General features: G+C 44.6%; 1 long non-coding RNA gene across 2 annotated transcripts in view; it reads right to left on the bottom strand.

Moving 5' to 3' along the window:
• Nucleotides 1-19,351, bottom strand: part of LOC135915778 (uncharacterized) — a 500,939-nt gene that overhangs the window by 81,211 nt on the left and 400,377 nt on the right. The window lies entirely within an intron of this gene.

Below are 19,351 nucleotides of genomic sequence, written 5' to 3'. Positions count from 1 at the left end.
CATTTACGCTGAGATGACCAAAGTGAGCCTGTTTAAAGGAGAGATAGCGTTCGCACCCGTTCGTGTTCTGCACGCGACGAAAGCAAGCGCTCGATGTAGATAGCGTGGGTTCAACACAGGAGATAACTTTTGTGCAAAACTAAGATTCATCGCCAGAGGGCAGACCGACCGAACCCTGTTGGGCTAATGAGTGAGCGATCGTTGGTGGCGATGGGGGGTGCAACGGTAATTAATCAGCCTGAATAATTTATGCGTGGTGGAGCCGTTCTTGTTGACCTAGCCGGCCGGCCGCGTCGGTCACCAAGCGGAAAGTAACGAGATGAAGAATAATAAAAGTGAAATAAGAGTAAAAACAAAGTCTCGCGCTCTGATTGCACGACGGGAAGTGTCATAATAAGAGGCCTCCAGTTTCCTGGAAGGCACGCTCTTGGACGTGCGCATTTCTCCGAACGTATAAATATTCCAGCGAAACTTGCCAAAAGCTACCTTTCCAAGCATGTAAATGTACTGACGTCATCGTGGTTTATCGTGTTTGAGTCACCTTGTTGCTTTCCTGTTTTCTCGTCCATGTTTGTGACGCAATATGCCGGAAGAAAAAAGTTAACCAAATTTTTTTCTGCGTTGTAGAAAAATACCAGCTTGGCTAACGGGGATAAAAACAGTGCGGTAAATATGATCAGTCGGTGAAGAGAGAGAGAGAAAATAATGCAGAGAAAGGCAGGGTGGTTAACCAGAGATAGTTCCAGTTGGCTACCCTGCGCAGGGGGAAGGGTTAAGAGGGATAAAAAGAGAAACAGAGTAGAAGGGGGAGATAGAAAGAACGGGAGACAAGCACGAACAAAGCGCATACACTACAGAGCAGTAGGGGGCGGCATTCTTAGAGTCTGTGGTGAAGCCCCGTAGACCGCAAGAACCTTACTAGCGCGAGTAAGGCCTTCAACGCGGATGTTTTTTCGGAGCAATGGCCTAAAGCTTTTAGTTCTGAAAGTGTACGATTGTCTAACTGGTCCAGTACTCTGCACATCACTTGTCTCTCAGCACACTGTATCGCGGGCAGACACAGATAATGTGTGCGAGCGTCTCGTCGATGTTACATGTGTCGCACGTGGGGCTGTTGGCCATTCCTATGAGGAAAGCATAGGCGTTTGTACAGGCAACGCCTAGCCACAAACGGTAGAGCATGGTCTGTTCACGTCGGGGTAATCCAGGTGGGAGGTGCATCCGTATGTCCGGAGACAACGAACGCAACCGACACATTGGGAAAACATTCGAGTCCCACAGGGGCAAAGTACACTCACGGGACATCAATCGCAGCTCAGCCGCAGCGTCTGTTCGCGAAAGCGGAATGAAGACTCGTTGACCACTTTCATGTGCAGATCGGGCGGCTTCGTAGGCGTGGTCATACCCGCTGATGTTACAATGTCCTGGAAGCCACTGAAAGATTATGTTGTGTCCCTTGTCATAGCTTTGATGATATATGTGCCGAATTTCTGAGGCCAGTTGTTCATTGGGTCCGTGGCGCATTGGGCTTCGTATGCACTGAAGGGCTGTCTTGGAGTCACTAAAGACTGTCCATTGTTGCGGTGGCTTCTGCTTAATGAAATCAACTGCAGCACGGAGCGCCGCGAGTTCTGCACCCGTCGATGTGGTCACACATAAAGTTCTTAATTTGATTTCCTCAGATTGTGCCGGGAATATGACTCCAGCAGCAGAGCTGTTGAGTTTTACTGAACCATCTGTGTATACATGTTGGCGGAATCTGTGCACGTTGTGAATGTGCTCCAAAGTTGCTTGTTTCAAAGCTTGCAATGGCGCTCCAGCTTTCTTTCTGATTCCTGGAATTGTCAGTTCAACTTGCGGCCGGTGCAGACACCACAATGGATCTGACAATCGTGTAGCGGGCGTAAATTCTGATTGCAAGTACGACTGATGTCTTACAATAGCTTTAGCAAAAGTTGAAAGTGGCCTCTATGCTGGCAAGCAAGCAAGATGGTGTAAGGGAATCCGAGTCAGGTGTCGGATGTGCGCTCTCAGGACATCTGTATCAATGTATACTGTCAAAGGAGCGTCTCTGGCTATGGCCCCTGTCGCAATCGATGACGTAGTTTTGGGAAGACCGAGACAAGTCCCGAGTGCTTGGGCTTGCACGCTCTGGAGTTTGCGAATATTCATGGTGCAAGTATTTCCTATTACAGGTAAGCTGTACCGCACGAAGCCCAAAAACAGTGCTTTATATAGTTGCAACATTGGCGGTACTGTTGCGCCCCAGGACTTGCCGCCGAGAAACGCAAGAAGGTCCACAATGGCGGCCAAACGCTTTGTCATGTACGAGATGTGAGGGCTCCAAGACAAGTCTCTATCAATGATGACGCCAAGAAATCGGTGCGTTCGTCTATATTGTATAATTTGGTCATTAATCCGCAAAGCATACGGGGCCATCAATTTGCGAGTAAAAGCAACGAGTGCACATTTCTCAGCGGGAAGCTCCCGGCCTTGTCTTCTTAGGTATCTTGACACAACCGTTGGCTTTATGAAGTCGTGCGCGAACTTGTACACGTGTCACGCCTGAAGCCCGTATGCAAATGTCGTCTGCATATACGGAGAGTTGTACGGTTTGCGGTAACGAATCAGCGAGACCAACGAGCACCAGGTTGAAAAGGGTAGGGCTGAGTCGGTGAAAATGCGCAAGCGAACTAATTTGAAAACAATGGTACTTTAAGAGCTGTTATGGCTGCATGGTCCTTCTTCAGTTGAAAAATGACGAAGGTTCTTCGCAACTAAAGAGTGTAGGCGCACTTCGCCGGTTACAGTTTTTCACATTTCACAAGCCCGTGGTCTTCCGCAGAGATTTTTCCACAGCCCTCGAAGAAAGCGATTTTACATGACGCAGCTTGTTATGCAGAGCCTCACAAGAAAATGTGTCACGAAGTGAAAGCAATCATTTGGAAACCTGGAAGCGCTCTTGTAAGACGAGGATTCACGTGCCATATTTTCGCGCCGTTATGAATCATTAACCACAAAAGGCGACCGCTCCTAAAATAACCACGCTCCCAGCTTCACGTAAGATGTGCAGTGACCCGGAGGAAGCTCATGTCGTAAGCACGATGCCTTGACTTTAGGCCTAAGTGTAATGTGATACTGCCCACGTATTACGCGTCGCTATTGCGAGTCATGTAAGTTTTATGCTTATAGCATGTGCAGCGCGCAGTTTTCACTAGCAGACAGCTATTTTTCGTGAAACAGGGCCATTTCACCCTTGGTAGCGATGACATTTGGGTTTGTTGTTTTAACTTCTTTAGTTTAAAGAAGGACGTGATGAACAAGGGCTAAAATAAAAGTGCACAAACTGCGTTGTACACGTCCTCGTCTCTCAGTCCCCGTATTTCTCGACGCTGTCTGACTTCTGGCTTGTTTCTGGCTTCTGGCTTGTTTCTTCGTCTCACTAGCCCGGTCATATACCCCAATTCTCAGAAACAATACTTCAATTTTTGAAATGATATACACTGTAGTTCTGGGAAAGAAAGACTGCCTTTTAAGACAAGAACATAACTATCATTTTTAAGAAATTAGTTGACACAGAGCTTTTACAAGAGCATTCTGACACCGCTAACTTTTATTAGCCCTGTTCATTTTCATTTACGACAGCCGCAAGTTCCTTATTGAAAAATTAGATCATGCCCCTATTATTAGTACTTAAGTGGGAACACATAAAAAAGGTAAGTGCTTCAAGCTGGGTATTACAATACAACGTCCACGTTTCTTGGTCTCACGTATGTTCAGCATAAATCCATACGATAGAATTTTATGGACTGTACTGAACTTAAGCAAAAATGTGTTCCCGTTCATGGCATAATTTTTGTGCCACAACAGCATGTTTCTCAAATCATTTGTCTGCTACCCTTTAGCGTGTTTTGGTTGTGTGCGCATAAGCTATAACTTAAATTTAAGATTTATCGGCTGTATGTTTGTGAGAGACACCCTTAAAAAAAGGTAATACGGCACGAGCAGGACCTGATATGAACTCATATAGCCAATGCCTCCATTTATAGTAATATAAGAGTAAACTGCTTTTTAGTCATGTCAACTTTCGTCACCTTTAAAAGAAATAGAATCAGAAAAAGTCCGGAAGGAAGTAAATTCACACATGCTGTTAAACGCTTTATCTTTCTAAACGGGAGCAGCCAGCTGAAAACATATATTGTTTTCTCTTCACTATTTTTGGAAGCTACGACTTCAAGCAGAAGAAATTTCACTACCCTATTTGTATATTGAAAGAGCATACGTTTTATTTTTTTTAAGTATCCGCATAGCGCCTTTCGTTTTCTATTTTCTTTTCTTTCTTCCTCGTTTCTGTTCTTTCTTTTTTTTTTTTGTCTTCAATAAAATTTGGCATCCATCATTTCATGCCTTCACCGAGCAAATATGAATTAGGGAGCAGCGAGAAAACTACGTTTAATTACAGGAGGAGGACAGGAAGTCATTGCTCATTTTTGAAAAGAGCTCATACTTACAGGCTGTGTTCCGCCTGATTGCATCTTATTGAGCGCCTAGTTACAGTACTGACAATAATCAGAGCATAAAGTAACGACGCGATAGCGGAAAAACTGGCAGTTTTACCTAAAGGCGACGGACAGACAGCGAGGTTCAGCATTGTTTTTGCGGCTGTAACCATTCGCTAACAAACATGCGCATCCTTCCGACTGACAAACGAAAAACTAAGAGAGAAATTGTACAGGCGTTGCATATGAGAAACATGGGAGACGCATGTGTCAGTCGGCCCCCCATCCCATTGTCCGATAAATAACTTGGCTTCTTGCACTGCACGTTAGCGATGCCCATTGCAGTTCTTTAACACTTTTGTAATGTCGGCTTCATTCAAGAGTTGGCAGCGATTCTTTTCCTTTTGTTTTTTCTTGTGGTTTTCAGCCCCACCACCAGGATAGTCACCTGGCGATGGAGTGCGTAAGCGTCAATTTTTTTTCTAGAATAAACCAGTTGACAGTTTGCGCTTGTGTCCTTTCTTAGTCCTCGTGTTGTTGGGCAGCTAATATGCGCAGCCTCCACGTGCGGGTCACGTGTGCGCAGGTCCATACCCTGACAGCATGGCTGCGCCGACAGCGGCGACGAAAACGCGCCTCGGGTGTCCCAAAAAGCAAAGCAAAAGCGAAATGCCTGTATGGTGTTCACGTACTCTTCAATGCTGGCACTTTCCCAACGCTTCAGCAAGCAGGCGGCGCTAATGAAGCCGCGTGTGGCAAATGTAATAATTCGCCTTTGCTCACTTATCGAAATATGCGCTTTAGCTAAACATTTCAATCATTACATGTTATATAACTTCGTTTCTTCGGTTCCCCTTCCTTGACGCCCTCGTGTGTTGGCACCATAGCCCCCCTCCTTGAGCCCATGCGTGCACGCGTTCGTGCGGGCGCACACGGACACACGCACACGCACGCACGCTCTGTTATTTTGTTTTTGGTTTCGCATAAGTTCTTTTCCTAAGGGCGTGGAGCAGAATCGATTTTCTCTTTTGAGATGTTATGCTTGCGCTGTCACAGCAAGTAAGGACGATGCGTCCCGCGTGGTCTCCTTCCTTCGAACGTTCTGTTCAGCATCCCTGGAGTGCTCCCCATTATGCGCTCCTTCCCGCGGCAGGACTCAATTAGTGACTGTCCCGTTCTTACGTCGCGGCGACGATTAACCCCAGGCTGCTACACCGCTTACACTGTTACTGCTCGTTGCCAGGAAAGACATCCCTAGCGATTGCGGCGCCGTGTAAATGACAATGCCGGCATAATAGCGAACATTTCTTTCTGTCTGTGGGCAAATCAATTCTATATAATATACAAAAAGTCAATTTGTGAGTTGACGTTAATAGATTGAACTTTCTGTTCGGACTCCTTAACGTCATCATCATCATCATCATCATCATCATCACCATGATCATCATCATCAGCAGCAGCAGCAGCAGCCTGTTTTATGTCCACTGCAGGACGAAGGCCTCTCCCTGCGGTCTCCAATTACCCCTGTCCTGCGCCAACCGATTCCAACTAGCGCCCGTGAATATTTTAATTTCATCGCTCCACCTAGTCTTCTGTCGTCCTCGATTGCGTTTCCCTTCTCTTGGTGCCTATTCTGTAACCCTAATGATGCAACGGTTATCTAACCCGCGGATTACATGACCTGCCCAGCTCCATTTCTTTCTCTTGATGTCAATAAGAATATCGTCTATACCCGTTTGCTATCTGATCGAAACCACTCTCTTTCTGTCTCTTAATGTTATGCCTAGCAACCTTCGTTCCATCGCTCTTTTCGCGGTCCTTAATTTGTTCTCAAGCTCCTTTGTCAATCTCCAAGTCTCTGCCCCATATGTCAGCACTGCCAAAATTCACTGATTGTACACCTTCCCTTTCAATGATAATGGCAAGCTTCCACTCAGGAGCTGACAATGTCTGGCGTATGCGATCCAAGCCATTTTTATTCTTCTATGAATTTCCTTCTCATGATCAGGGTTCCCTGCGATTAATTGACCTAGGTAAATGTACTCCTACACAGACTCTAGGGGCTGACTGGCGATCCTGAACTCTTGTTCCTTTGCCCGGCTATTCATCATTATCTTTGTCTCCTGAATATTAATCTTCAACCCCACTCTTTCGCTCTCACTGTTAAGTTGTTCAGTCATTTGTTGTAACTCGTCTGCATTGTTGCTGAATAGAACAATGTCATCGGCAAACCGAAGGTTGCTGAGATATTCGCCGTTGATCCTTACTGCTAAGCCTTCCCAGTTTAATAGATGAATACTTCTTCCAAACACGTATTGAATAGCAGTGGCGAGATTGTGTCTCTCTGTCTGACCCCTTTCTTTATAGGTATCTTCCTGCTTTTCTTGTGTAGAATTAAGGCAGCTGTAGAACCTCTGTAGATATTTTCCAAGCTATTTCCGTACGCGTTCCGTACTCCTCGATTACGTAATACCTCTATTACTGCTGATATCTCACTGAACCAAATGCATTTTCGTAATCTATGATTACGAAAACGCATTTATATAAAATTTAGGAAAAAATTGGGCTTAGAACAAAAATTGAAGTGTTGGCTCTGCTTTGGAGACAAGCATATCGAAGATAACTTTAAGAATGACAGCAATAAAATTCGATTACTATCTGCAACTGAAATGTTTTTTCGTCTTTTTTCTTGACCAAAATACAGTATGTGATGAGTGGACATAATTACGGTGTAGGTCATGTTTTTATTTTCTCTTTTGTATTTATTTCAGCATCAAAAGGACAGTTTACAAACGCAGAAATACACATGTAGCCTGTAAATATTTGACAGCATCTGTCCCTATATGACAAGTATTTTTTTGAGCAACACCACAGTGACTACGAGCTTCTTAAGTACGTAAGCATTCGTACGCCTACCCAGCGAACAAACCCGTCCATCCATCCGTCCGCCTGTCCGTCCATCCGTTAATCCGCCACACAAGAGGAATCGCTATAAAGATATTAATGTGCAAAACAAAATAAATTTGAACGGAAACACTTTAGCGCTGGTGAGTTTCGAACACATTCGACCCCACGCACAAAAGCTGACTGTCTTACCCACGGGGCTAAACACCCACACTTCTTTTTTCTTTAATACATTGGAGCAGAATCTTAAGCGAAACAAGAAAAACAAAGTGCTACAGAAATTTCAGGATACCGAAAACACGCTCAAAATTCGGACAAGCACCTGCAAGTTTCCTATGAAGGCATCCTGTCAGGCGCTGTTTCTTGTGCAGCGTACACACTACGAAGGTAGGTCGCAGATGCCGGGAAAAAAAAGAACGACCGCCTGCTTCGCGGTAGTTCAGCGCGCCTGTCGTACATTTCACTGCGCCAAAGGGTATGCAGGCCAAGTACCATGAACATGTCATATGGTGGGTCACAAGGATCATTAAAAGGCAGGAAACGGATTGTGCATCGTGTGATATCTTAATCTCTTTTAAGTGTTCTTTGGAGAATGTCCCTGAAGCACACGGCATCCTTACCATCTACAAAACACTGATCAATCGTTCCAGCTAAACACCTACGCTTGCAGATGGTAAATATGTCTGAAGCATATGAATGTGTTGTACCAGGGGTACGAAACAAATGCCAAAGGAGAACAGTTTCTATGAAAGCTTTGTTGAAAGATTTGGTGAGGGTAGAATAAAAGCCATCTCTACGACCACATGCAGAGCCGACTAGGGGCATTGTAAACACCAAGAAAATTCTGATTTTGCGAAAATTTAATGGCAAGCACACCAAATACCCGATGCCCTCAGTGGTCGCGAGATGCGCCTTCCATTGGGGCATTCCTTCACCTACGGAAACGCCACTGATCTCAGAGAGCTGATGCACTTCACGTTGCGCAACAAAGCCAGATAAGCAGTCAATTATTTTATAAGGATGATAAGGGGTCGTAAGGAGTTATATGAATCTCGTCACGGTTGATAATGGTTCGACGCGGGTGGATAAGCTGCTAAAGAGCGATGAAGACTTGTAATGGTCGGAACAATTTTGATAAATAAGCACTAATAAGGGTTGACAAGGGTCGGATCTAGTCCGATAAGAGTTGATAACTATTTATACTGTTCGGAAGCAATTTCCGTAAGATGAATAACGACATGTGGCTGCGTATGTGGATATGAGGAAGTGGCAGAATGCTTACGCATACTTAGACAACTCCCAGAGGAGTTTCTGCGTGAATTTGTGTATTATCACATTTCTTATTTTTTCTTTGCAGTATGATAGCACTTGTGCAGTGATCGCTGTACACGGAACGATATCCTTGCGCATTACAAAATTCTCCAAACGGCCGCTTCTTACTGCCGTACCTACTTAAAAAAAACTGAATTTTCGTTAAGGCAGCTTTGCTTTATACTTGACCCCGTTGTGCTAAAAGTGATAAGTAAACGAGTCGCGTCTATTGAAGCGTGGCAACTTTACCGTAGAAGAGGCCACACTCAAGGTGTCTGACAAGTTTTCATGTCACGCAAAGCATGTCATCGGCCATTATGCATCAACACAACACAGCGCACATGTACCGATGATGGAAAGGAGGGCTTGTTGGTAGTGCATTATAATAAAAATTTAGAGCGCTAAAAACACGCAGGAAGTAGGAAAAGAAAGGCACACCTCACGCACTGTGATTTTTTTTTATACGTCCTGTGGGTATTTATCGCTCTAAGTTTTAATTATCACTTATGTACCAAGCCGGCCTATACGTATAACCATCATTACTATACCACTGCAGATGCAACGGTCAACGGCTCTGCTCTCTACGGATTTACGCAACAAAACAATGGCTACTTGGATATCAGCACTGCAATCCCCTTGCTCCACCTGTCTTCTATTTATCTCTCTATCTATCTCTCTCTCTAAATCCTTGCTTTATTAACCGAATTGATTTTCTTCACCGTTAGCTCTCGTTTAAAAGCGAATAGTTTCATGTGACTCTTTCACCCGTTTTCAAAACCGGACTTCTTTCACTAGGTGGCACTTGCTCTCGCACTACTGAGTTGCAGGACGCATTGATCGCCGAATGCCGACTACCTTTTTGAGACATACGATCTGTCGCACGAGAGCTTTGTGGCGAAAGTAAAGAAAATAGAGCTGGATAGTGCGTATGATTTTTCAGCACCAAAAGAAGGTCGAGAGCGATTTCTTTTTCTTTTTTATAGGAAATGCTTTTAGCTAACACACATAATGTATGAATAAATGAACCCATGTCCGAAACATAGCTAAGCAGGCTCACTGAGATCTATTTCATTGCGTAAGTCGAGGCATACGAAGTAACTGGCGATAAAAAAACAAGGGGGGGGGGGGGGATGGGGGAGCACAGAACAATTAATTTTGGCGCCTTTACGTAACAGCGGATTTCTCGTCCAAGAATCGCATGGTCAGCTTGAGCGTGCACACAGAGTTGCAGAGCTGCACGGGCAAGCGGAGCTGACAGCAAGAAGTACACAAGGCGCCTCGACCTTCGCCATGAAAGCACGGGAGACGCCGGACTCATGCGAACTCACGTATGTAACTCTACAAAAGACTGAGCACAAGCGTGTGCGTTGGCTACCGGGTGGCAGGGTGCGCACTTACTCTGTCGGCACTGTATATACGAGTTGCAGATGGCGCCACGCTCTAACACTGACAAATGAGGCCGTCTGGAGGCAGCCATTTGTTACGGCGGCTTGAGCCCACAACAGACCAGCCTGGCATGAAACATGCGGACTTCTGAGCGCCCAAGAGCATGGCGCCTTGCTTTCCTTGCTCACTTAGCGACGCGACTCATATACAAGGAAAATGGCGAGAATCGGCGCTTTTACCCCTACCGGCTATAGAGGGTGCGCGCACAGCATCCGCGGCTGATGTACAGGTCGTTAAATGCGTAGAGATTATTCTTATTATTATTATTATTATTATTATTATTATTATTATTATTATTATTATTATTATTATTATTATTATTATTATTATTATTATTATTATTATTTACACGGCTTCTTTGATTGAATGATCCGATTTAGTGCACCCGGCCAAATAATGCGAGGTGGGCATTTGACCACCTGTGGATATACATTACACCTATTCTCACTTGCGGCATTACTAGGACCAGAAGTTTGCTCCTGGGCACGTTAATGAAATTTACTTTCATTGATTGATGTGAATATGTGTACTGTTGACAGAAAGGTAAAGAAGCAAAGAAGCTGGCTGGCAGTACCAAAATGAACGCAGCCTGTTCGTATTCTTCAAGGAAGGGAGAAATAGAAACATGGAAATTTTAGATAAAAAGAAGGGGTGTAAACAGGTAAGGACGAAGGTTTGCAAACAACGATTTGTTTGTCATGCCGATCAGCGTTTGCGTAAAAATAGTAACTGAGAAGTTTCAATTGGCATTGTAATTAAAACTTATTTCTAAAGCAATTCATCATGATGGAGCTTTTATTATTATTTACCTAAGCAAAACTGCTTTCCCTTGATGTCACCTGAACTGCGCCTACTTAAATCAAAGCTCGCGAGTCATCATACAAGCATTCTGACAAGTGCATATTCTACATACTGCAACGCGCAGAAATGTCCGTATGTATATACAAACAGTGGCGTAAAATTTAGTCAATCTCTCATCATTGTTATCTTTATGAAGTCCTTCTGAACGTCATCAATCTTTATAAACGCAGGCCTACGCCTCATGTAGTTGTATAAAGCAGCAGGTTCTTTTCCTCATTATCAGCCAACGCGTTTGCTAAATTATGTTTTAATGCGTAGCATTTTGTCGTAGGTGGGTCGAAAAATTGTGTGAAGCCAGAAAATTCCATTTCGGATGCGCAGTTTAAGCCTACTGTGTGCGCGTTTGCTAGCTGCCATCCTGATTGCAGTAACAAATGACCGCTTGTGCGCGATAACAGTAGGCGCGCTGGTACAAAACATTCTACCAGCCCCTCCGATTTCGTCATTCCCCATATGCCATACCTAGAAAGGAAGCGTTAAACATACACCAGAAATACACAAGCCTGCACTACAAACGGGACAGCAAGCAGTATCGGACATTCGGGTAAACACCCGACCAGTGAGGATGGAAGGTGACTAACTACGACCCAAAAGGATAGGATGTGTGACTCGATCGTTCAATTATTAGGAATGCGCGCGCAGCCTTCCTCCCTCCGCTGCTTGCGACGGCATTAACACTTTGGTTATGCCATGCCGGGCATCGCGCAAACAAATTAGGTGGAACCTCCCTGAAAGCAACCTGTCGAAAATGTGCGTAGCGTTATACGGCAGTAGGGGTGCTGCGGAATTTGTGTGCTCGGCAATGTGCGTCTCTCTCCTCGTACTCCTTGCACAGATGTAAATTTTAAAAAACCGTAGACACCTGAGCACACCTTAGGAGTTGTGAATGCGAAAGCAAAAATTTGAAGGACGCATGAGCTTCGCTTTCAAAAGTGGAACGCGATAACATTCAAAGATCCCTGACTGCTTCTCACGTTTCCAGCAACTGCAGCTTGTGTAACCGTAATGTCTTCCGGGAAACGCTGGTGGCGAACGCTATGCATGAAGGCGAGCTTTTTGGTAGAAACGCGGCTTCTTCGCGGGCCGCGATGCGGCGGAGGCGAGCGCCATCTGGAAGTGTGGCAAGGAACTGGGCGCGCCACTCTGTGGCCATCGAGCTGCGAATCTCAGACGCCGAGGCCGATCTATGAAGGGTAGAAACGCTGGAAAAGTGGTTTGCGTTTGAGTTTCCATGAAACAGAATTATGTTTTCTCGTGCATTCAAATTACAGGCCGACGCTACCATGTCTGTAGGTTGTGCGTAAGTCATACTTTCCATGGTGATTTTACTTTGAGAAATTCAATTAGTTCAGTAACGTCGTTGCGCTACAAGGAGGGTCTGCGGTTTGCATGGTAGGGAATTATCTTTGCCACAACGATGGTCGACGCGGGGCACGGGACGCTGACGCCAGCTTGGTGACATACGGGACCCTTATAGCTATAGCGTTAATAATGTCCAATTCAACGCCACGAACTGCCCTTCTAGTTATGAACTCCTCTAGGGCACGCTAGAGCGTTCAGACGCTTGGCACGTTTTAATTTGGCCCTACCAAGACGAAGTTAAAGCCCAGACGAGAGCTTGCGCGCACAAGGAACGCGCAGATAACACAAGTTTCTGAGAGCGAGGGTGATGTGGCGTCATGTCGAAATCCAACGTGCCATGTTGGTATCTATATACAGCTAAGCTTTCCGTAAATGCATAAGTAGTGCTGAAACACGTGTGCGCGCTTATTCAGTGTGAGTGCAGAGGAACCGAAAGCTTTATTGGTGTTTCCTTTTTTTTTCATTACGTTTGTTTGTGGGCTGCTGGTATAAAAATTCTGAGGAATACCTTTGTAGAGAATGAATGACAAGGTATGAGTAACTTTGGCAGAAGAGTGATTGGGTATGCGTTGTTGGGAAGTTGGTTCGAAATGTTTTCTTTTTTTTTCCGAAGCGACGTCAGACGCCGGACTTTCTGCGACGCGGGGCCCCTATTAGAGCGAACAAGCTAAGCACAGATATACGCAACAAAATGGTCATATAGTCTTGCGCTGCTGAACGCGGGGTGGGGCATTCAATTCCAGCAACAATGGAAGAACCCCAGGGGTCAAAATTATTGTGGAGCCCTACACTGAGGTGTCTTTCACAACTCACCGTGCAGTTTGGGGACTCCCACAGTTTATTTTTGGTCAATATACCGAAATAAAAGCCGCCCAATGTATGGTACACAACGCGCAGAAGAACAGCGGGGCAGGCGCTGACTCATCAGCGTACGCTATACTGTTCTCCGCTTTGTGCTTCGTCTTTCGCACCGTTGTCTTCACAGCGGGAGTGCAACGACTCACCCCGTTGTCTCTCCTATACGATATGGCTGTCGGGATCTCGAAAATTGAGCTTTCTCACCACTACATGCTCAGGTGAGTACTGTTACACCAGTCCGGGTCAACGTGCCGAGTCTTGACTCGCTCTCTCAAATTCCAGTGAACAGTAGTCTTTCAGGAGAAGTAAGTTGTGGCGGCATGTACAGGTGCGTTCCGCAGGAATATACACGTACAGACGCTGCACTGAAGGTATTTTTTTCATTCTTTTAATTACTTGATGTATTGCCTTTAGATTACGCAACTGAAGGAGGTTTTACTTCCATAGTTGAATGGAACCGCTGTTTATATTACTGACGCAGGCATGTCGGAAAAGTGCCCAAGCTAAACAAATTATGAAGAAAGAAAGCGTTTTCAGCACTCATATAGGAGGCATCTACAGGGCTATTCGTCGCTAAACCTTGATCCTTTTTTATATTGTTAGAATAAATTTGTTTCTTTGATTCTGTTGTGTACAGTCATGTAAGCACCCGCTCAATTTGAAAGGCCAGCGCGAAATTTTACTCCATCACAAGGACCAACGTCTCGAGAATGCTCAGTCCTAAAGTATGAGAAATAAAACTACGAAAAATAACTAAGCGTTTATACGTCCAATACACACACCGCTGGGGCCCGGTAGCAGCGGCAGCTCCGGCCTTTCTCTTAAAGCGCTCCCAGCTAAAGAATTCACCGAATAAAAATCTTGGACAAGCGACATTTCTCCGGTCTCACGCGCGGGAAAACAATAGGCACACCCTAGGAACCCCGAAACCAGAGATGTTAACGAGATATCGTAACGATGTAAATAACGTCTAAGTTACCCAGAGTCGGCTTTCTCTAACTTCTAAGAGGCGTCCAAAAACAAGAAAGGGGCTGGCAGATGGAATGGCACACTGTGGTATAAACTTTTTTTAAACAGGGTTGAAAGTACCTCAGACAGGCTGGCCAACGTTTCGATAGGTGGACCTATCTTCGTCAAAGGCGGCCTCGTCATCCTCGGCGTGTTAGTTTTAAAGGGTTAGTGCAGTGACGTCACGTGCGGGTGTTGTCGCTGGCGGCTGGTTTTAAAGAGAGAGATTACAAGAGGGAACAGGCGCTGTCGTCCGACGTATGTGAGCCTCATTCTCAAGACGAAGGGACAAGAGCGTGAGAGTGGGCACGCGGGGAGGAAAGAAAAGAAATAGAAGCAGAAAAAAGGGGAAAAGAAGGAAAAAAAAGCAGGGGGGTGCCAGGGCCGTACCAAGACACAACAAAGGGGGGGGGGTGAAAGAAAAAGAAAGAGAAAAATGAAATCTTTAAGAAATACGGGGGCTTGGGAGCGTGTTGTGGATGCGAAAGGTTAGGAGGTAATCCGGGGGAGTCGTTGGCGGCATGTTTTTGAGGCATTAGAACGGCCGGTCAAGCAATAGGTCGAGTAATTTTGAAATAGTTAAGGTGGCGACGGGGAGTCTGCGGTGCAATGTGTGGGGTGACTGAAAGGCAGCGGCATGGTCTTTCAAGGGGCACTGCCCCACGCGCTTAACGTAGGTGTCGTTACGGCGGCATCCAGAAGGCGATGGTTGAGGCGCCCAAAAAGGCATATTGACTTCGGAATGTGTTGTCGAGGGGGTTTCAAAAAAAAAAAGACTAAAAAAGGGGTAAGGGGCAAGGGGGGGGGGGGGCGAAATTGGTATAGCAAACAGGAGGGCGACGCGTGCAGAAGCGGGCGCGGGCAAGTGTACATGGAAGAAGGGGATCGTACACTTGGTATAGACGTAAAATCCTGAAAGAGTACATTAGATTGAGTAGTAGGCAGGAAATTTTTTTTTCTTTTTCTCTTCTTCCTCTCTCCCCCTCTCCCTTTTCCCCTTTTTTTCCTCCGAAATGAAAGAGTAGGTGAGGTTAAGAATTAAAGTTGGCTGGTGGCCTAATGTGTTTTGTGTATTGGTTGATGATATGAGAGTTTCAGATTTAAGTTACAGCTTTTAAAGATTCTAAGTTGCCGCGTGCCAAATTAATTCCTGTCGGGTGTAGGCAATTAAACTTGTGTATGAGGTATGATTCCGTGTACTTCCTTTCGCGAGGGGAACGGAAATTTGTTTGTAGTATATAGAGCCTTGCTTTGTCAAACATATGTCCATGTTCATTAAAGTGGCTGGCTACTGCTTTGGGTAAATTGTGTTTTGTGTCCGCGCGGTGACCATTGAGTCTTGTATTGATTTGTTGTCCGGTCTCACCTATGTATTGTTTGCTACAAGCGGCGCATTCTAGACAGTAGACTACATTGCTTGATGTGCAGGTGAAAGCCGAAGTTACTTTGTGTGTGTAATTCGACGCTGTAGTAGTGGATTGAATGTGTTTGCATGTAGAGCACCTGGGGCGACCACAGGGATTGGTTCCCAACTTCTTCTTTTTCTGTAGTTTGGCGTGCACAAGAACATCTTTAAAATTAGTGTTGCGTCTGTAGGCTACTCTGGGAGGGTCGGGAAAAATCTTCTTAAGTTTCTGGTTGCTGGTGAGAATCGGGTAGTATTTACTTAGGGTGTTATTCACGTTTGGGAGTGCGTTTGAGAATTTAGTAGTAAGAAGAGGCGTTGTTGTTCTTGTGATCTTCGGGCGGGGCTTGAGGACCTCGGCTCGATCAAGTTTGGTTGCAGCGATGTAAGCTGTTTGAAGGTCACTGTTTGGGTGGTTCCTGTTTGATAGCGTTTCTTTAAGGTGATCGAGTCTATCTATGTAGTCTTGGTTTTCAACGCAAATGCGACGTAGTCGTGTGGCTTGGCCTTTAAAGATGCCTTGTTTGCAATGTCTGGGATGGTGGCTGGTATATTCTAGGTACTGTTGTTTGTCGAAAGGTTTCCCATACAGCGTTGTCTTTAGTTCACCATTGTCAATGTATATTGTTGTGCCCAGAAAGTTTATGCGCTCAGTTGAGGATTCTGATGTGAATTTTATTGTTGGGTGAACAGAATTTAGAAAGGATACATATTTATCTAGACTGTCTTGGCCCTGTCCCCAGATTATGAGTATGTCGTCTATGTATCGTAGGTATGTGTGGGGCTTGGTAGTGCAGCGCGATAGGAAATCTGTTTCTAGAATCCCCATAAATATGTTCGCGTAGGTTGGTGCAAAAGGCGTACCCATGCTTGTACCATGTATCTGTAGGTAGTAACTCTCTTCAAATTCGAAGTAGTTATGTGTGAGAACTAATTCAAGGAGAGACAGGTAAACTTCAGTAGAGTGTTGTGCACTGTGTTTAGACAGCGTTTGTTTTATCGAAGATAAACCATCAGGGATTGGAATGTTGGTGTACAGCGCCGTGACGTCTAGTGTTGCGAGAATTGTGTTGTGGGGTAGTGTGCCTTTAGTATTAATGTCTTCTATAATTCTCAGCAGGTGGGGCGTATCTTGTACAAATGACGGAAGTGTTTTCGGCAAGTTACCAAGGTAGTGGTTAAGGAATGTGGAGATGTTCTCTGTCGGGGTGTTGTTGTTTGATACTATCGGACGGCCTGGGATAATAGCAGTGTATAGTTCAGCGGATGGAATTTTATGAATTTTCGGAAGGAGGTAAAAACGTCCGGCAGTTTTGTTGCTTGGTTTAAGAAATTTGTATTCTGATGGTGTTATCAATTCATCAGCCAAAAGTGATTTCAGCCTGTTGGTAATTGTCACTGTATAGGACAATGTCGGATCGTTATCTAGTTTGCGGTAATGTTCTGGGTTGTTTAGTTGTCTGTAAGCCTCGTGCTTGTATTTTTCTATTGGCCAAATAACTATACTTCCACCCTTATCTGCTTCCTTAATAACAATTTCATTCCGGCAGCTCAGATTTGAAATGATATGACTCTCCGACGCAGTTATGTTTTTAGGTCGCTTAGATGTCTTGGATTGGCTTATAATTTCTTTAGTGATAGTTTTAAGGTATATGTCAAGTTCTATGGCTTGTTCTGGTTCGGGAGTCCAAGTGGATTGGGCTCTAAGTGGTGTCGTCCCGGTGTCTGGTGTGTCTGCAAAAAAGTGTCGGATACGCATTCGTCGGGAGAATTCTGAGAGGTCCTTGTGAAGCTCGAATTCATTTATTGTGTTGTTCGTGGGGCAAAAGTTTAAGCCCTGAGTACGGCTATTTCTTTTTAACTTAATGTTTTAGATATGTCTATAACATTGGAGCGGTTTAGTTCTGTGGAAATTTCCTTTCTGTCTGGTCCTTCTAAGCTCGAGGTCCCTCTTGTCTGGGTGTGGTGGCTGTTTGGCTGGAAGGTTGTTTTTTGATTAAAATTTGCTTTTTTCCTTTGTTTTTGAACCAATTTTCTAGATTGTTTTTCGCCGTAATGTTCTAAATCTCTCTTCTCATCTGGTGTCAGGGTTATGTTCCTAAGTCTGTGGTTAAAAGTTTCGATTTGCTCTTCGCAGTGTTCTTTGAGGATATTCAAAAGTGAAAGTGAGGCATTATGAATATCCTCAAAGAACACTGCGAAGAGCAAATCGAAACTTTTAACCACAGACTTAGGAACATAACCCTGACACCAGATGAGAAGAGACATTTAGAACATTACGGCGAAAAACAATCTAGAAAATTGGTTCAAAAACAAAGGAAAAAAGCAAATTTTAATCAAAAAACAACCTTCCAGCCAAACAGCCACCACACCCAGACAAGAGGGACCTCGAGCTTAGAAGGACCAGACAGAAAGGAAATTTCCACAGAACTAAACCGCTCCAATGTTATAGACATATCTAAAACATTAAGTCAAAAAGAAATAGCCGTACTCAGGGCTTAAACTTTTGCCCCACGAACAACACAATAAATGAATTCGAGCTTCACAAGGACCTCTCAGAATTCTCCCGACGAATGCGTATCCGACACTTTTTTGCAGACACACCAGACACCGGGACGACACCACTTAGAGCCCAATCCACTTGGACTCCCGAACCAGAACAAGCCATAGAACTTGACATATACCTTAAAACTATCACTAAAGAAATTATAAGCCAATCCAAGACATCTAAGCGACCTAAAAACATAACTGCGTCGGAGAGTCATATCATTTCAAATCTGAGCTGCCGGAATGACATTGTTATTAAGGAAGCAGATAAGGGTGGAAGTATAGTTATTTGGCCAATAGAAAAATACAAGCACGAGGCTTACAGACAACTAAACAACCCAGAACATTACCGCAAACTAGATAACGATCCGACATTGTCCTATACAGTGACAATTACCAACAGGCTGAAATCACTTTTGGCTGATGAATTGATAACACCATCAGAATACAAATTTCTTAAACCAAGCAACAAAACTGCCGGACGTTTTTACCTCCTTCCGAAAATTCATAAAATTCCATCCGCTGAACTATACACTGCTATTATCCCAGGCCGTCCGATAGTATCAAACAACAACACCCCGACAGAGAACATCTCCACATTCCTTAACCACTACCTTGGTAACTTGCCGAAAACACTTCCGTCATTTGTACAAGATACGCCCCACCTGCTGAGAATTATAGAAGACATTAATACTAAAGGCACACTACCCCACAACACAATTCTCGCAACACTAGACGTCACGGCGCTGTACACCAACATTCCAATCCCTGATGGTTTATCTTCGATAAAACAAACGCTGTCTAAACACAGTGCACAACACTCTACTGAAGTTTACCTGTCTCTCCTTGAATTAGTTCTCACACATAACTACTTCGAATTTGAAGAGAGTTACTACCTACAGATACATGGTACAAGCATGGGTACGCCTTTTGCACCAACCTACGCGAACATATTTATGGGGATTCTAGAAACAGATTTCCTATCGCGCTGCACTACCAAGCCCCACACATACCTACGATACATAGACGACATACTCATAATCTGGGGACAGGGCCAAGACAGTCTAGATAAATATGTATCCTTTCTAAATTCTGTTCACCCAACAATAAAATTCACATCAGAATCCTCAACTGAGCGAATAAACTTTCT

This window comes from Dermacentor albipictus, chromosome 4 (genome assembly GCF_038994185.2).
Source record: "Dermacentor albipictus isolate Rhodes 1998 colony chromosome 4, USDA_Dalb.pri_finalv2, whole genome shotgun sequence".
Taxonomy (NCBI): Eukaryota; Metazoa; Arthropoda; class Arachnida; order Ixodida; family Ixodidae; genus Dermacentor; species Dermacentor albipictus.
This window is presented reverse-complemented; position numbering and strand designations above follow the sequence as displayed.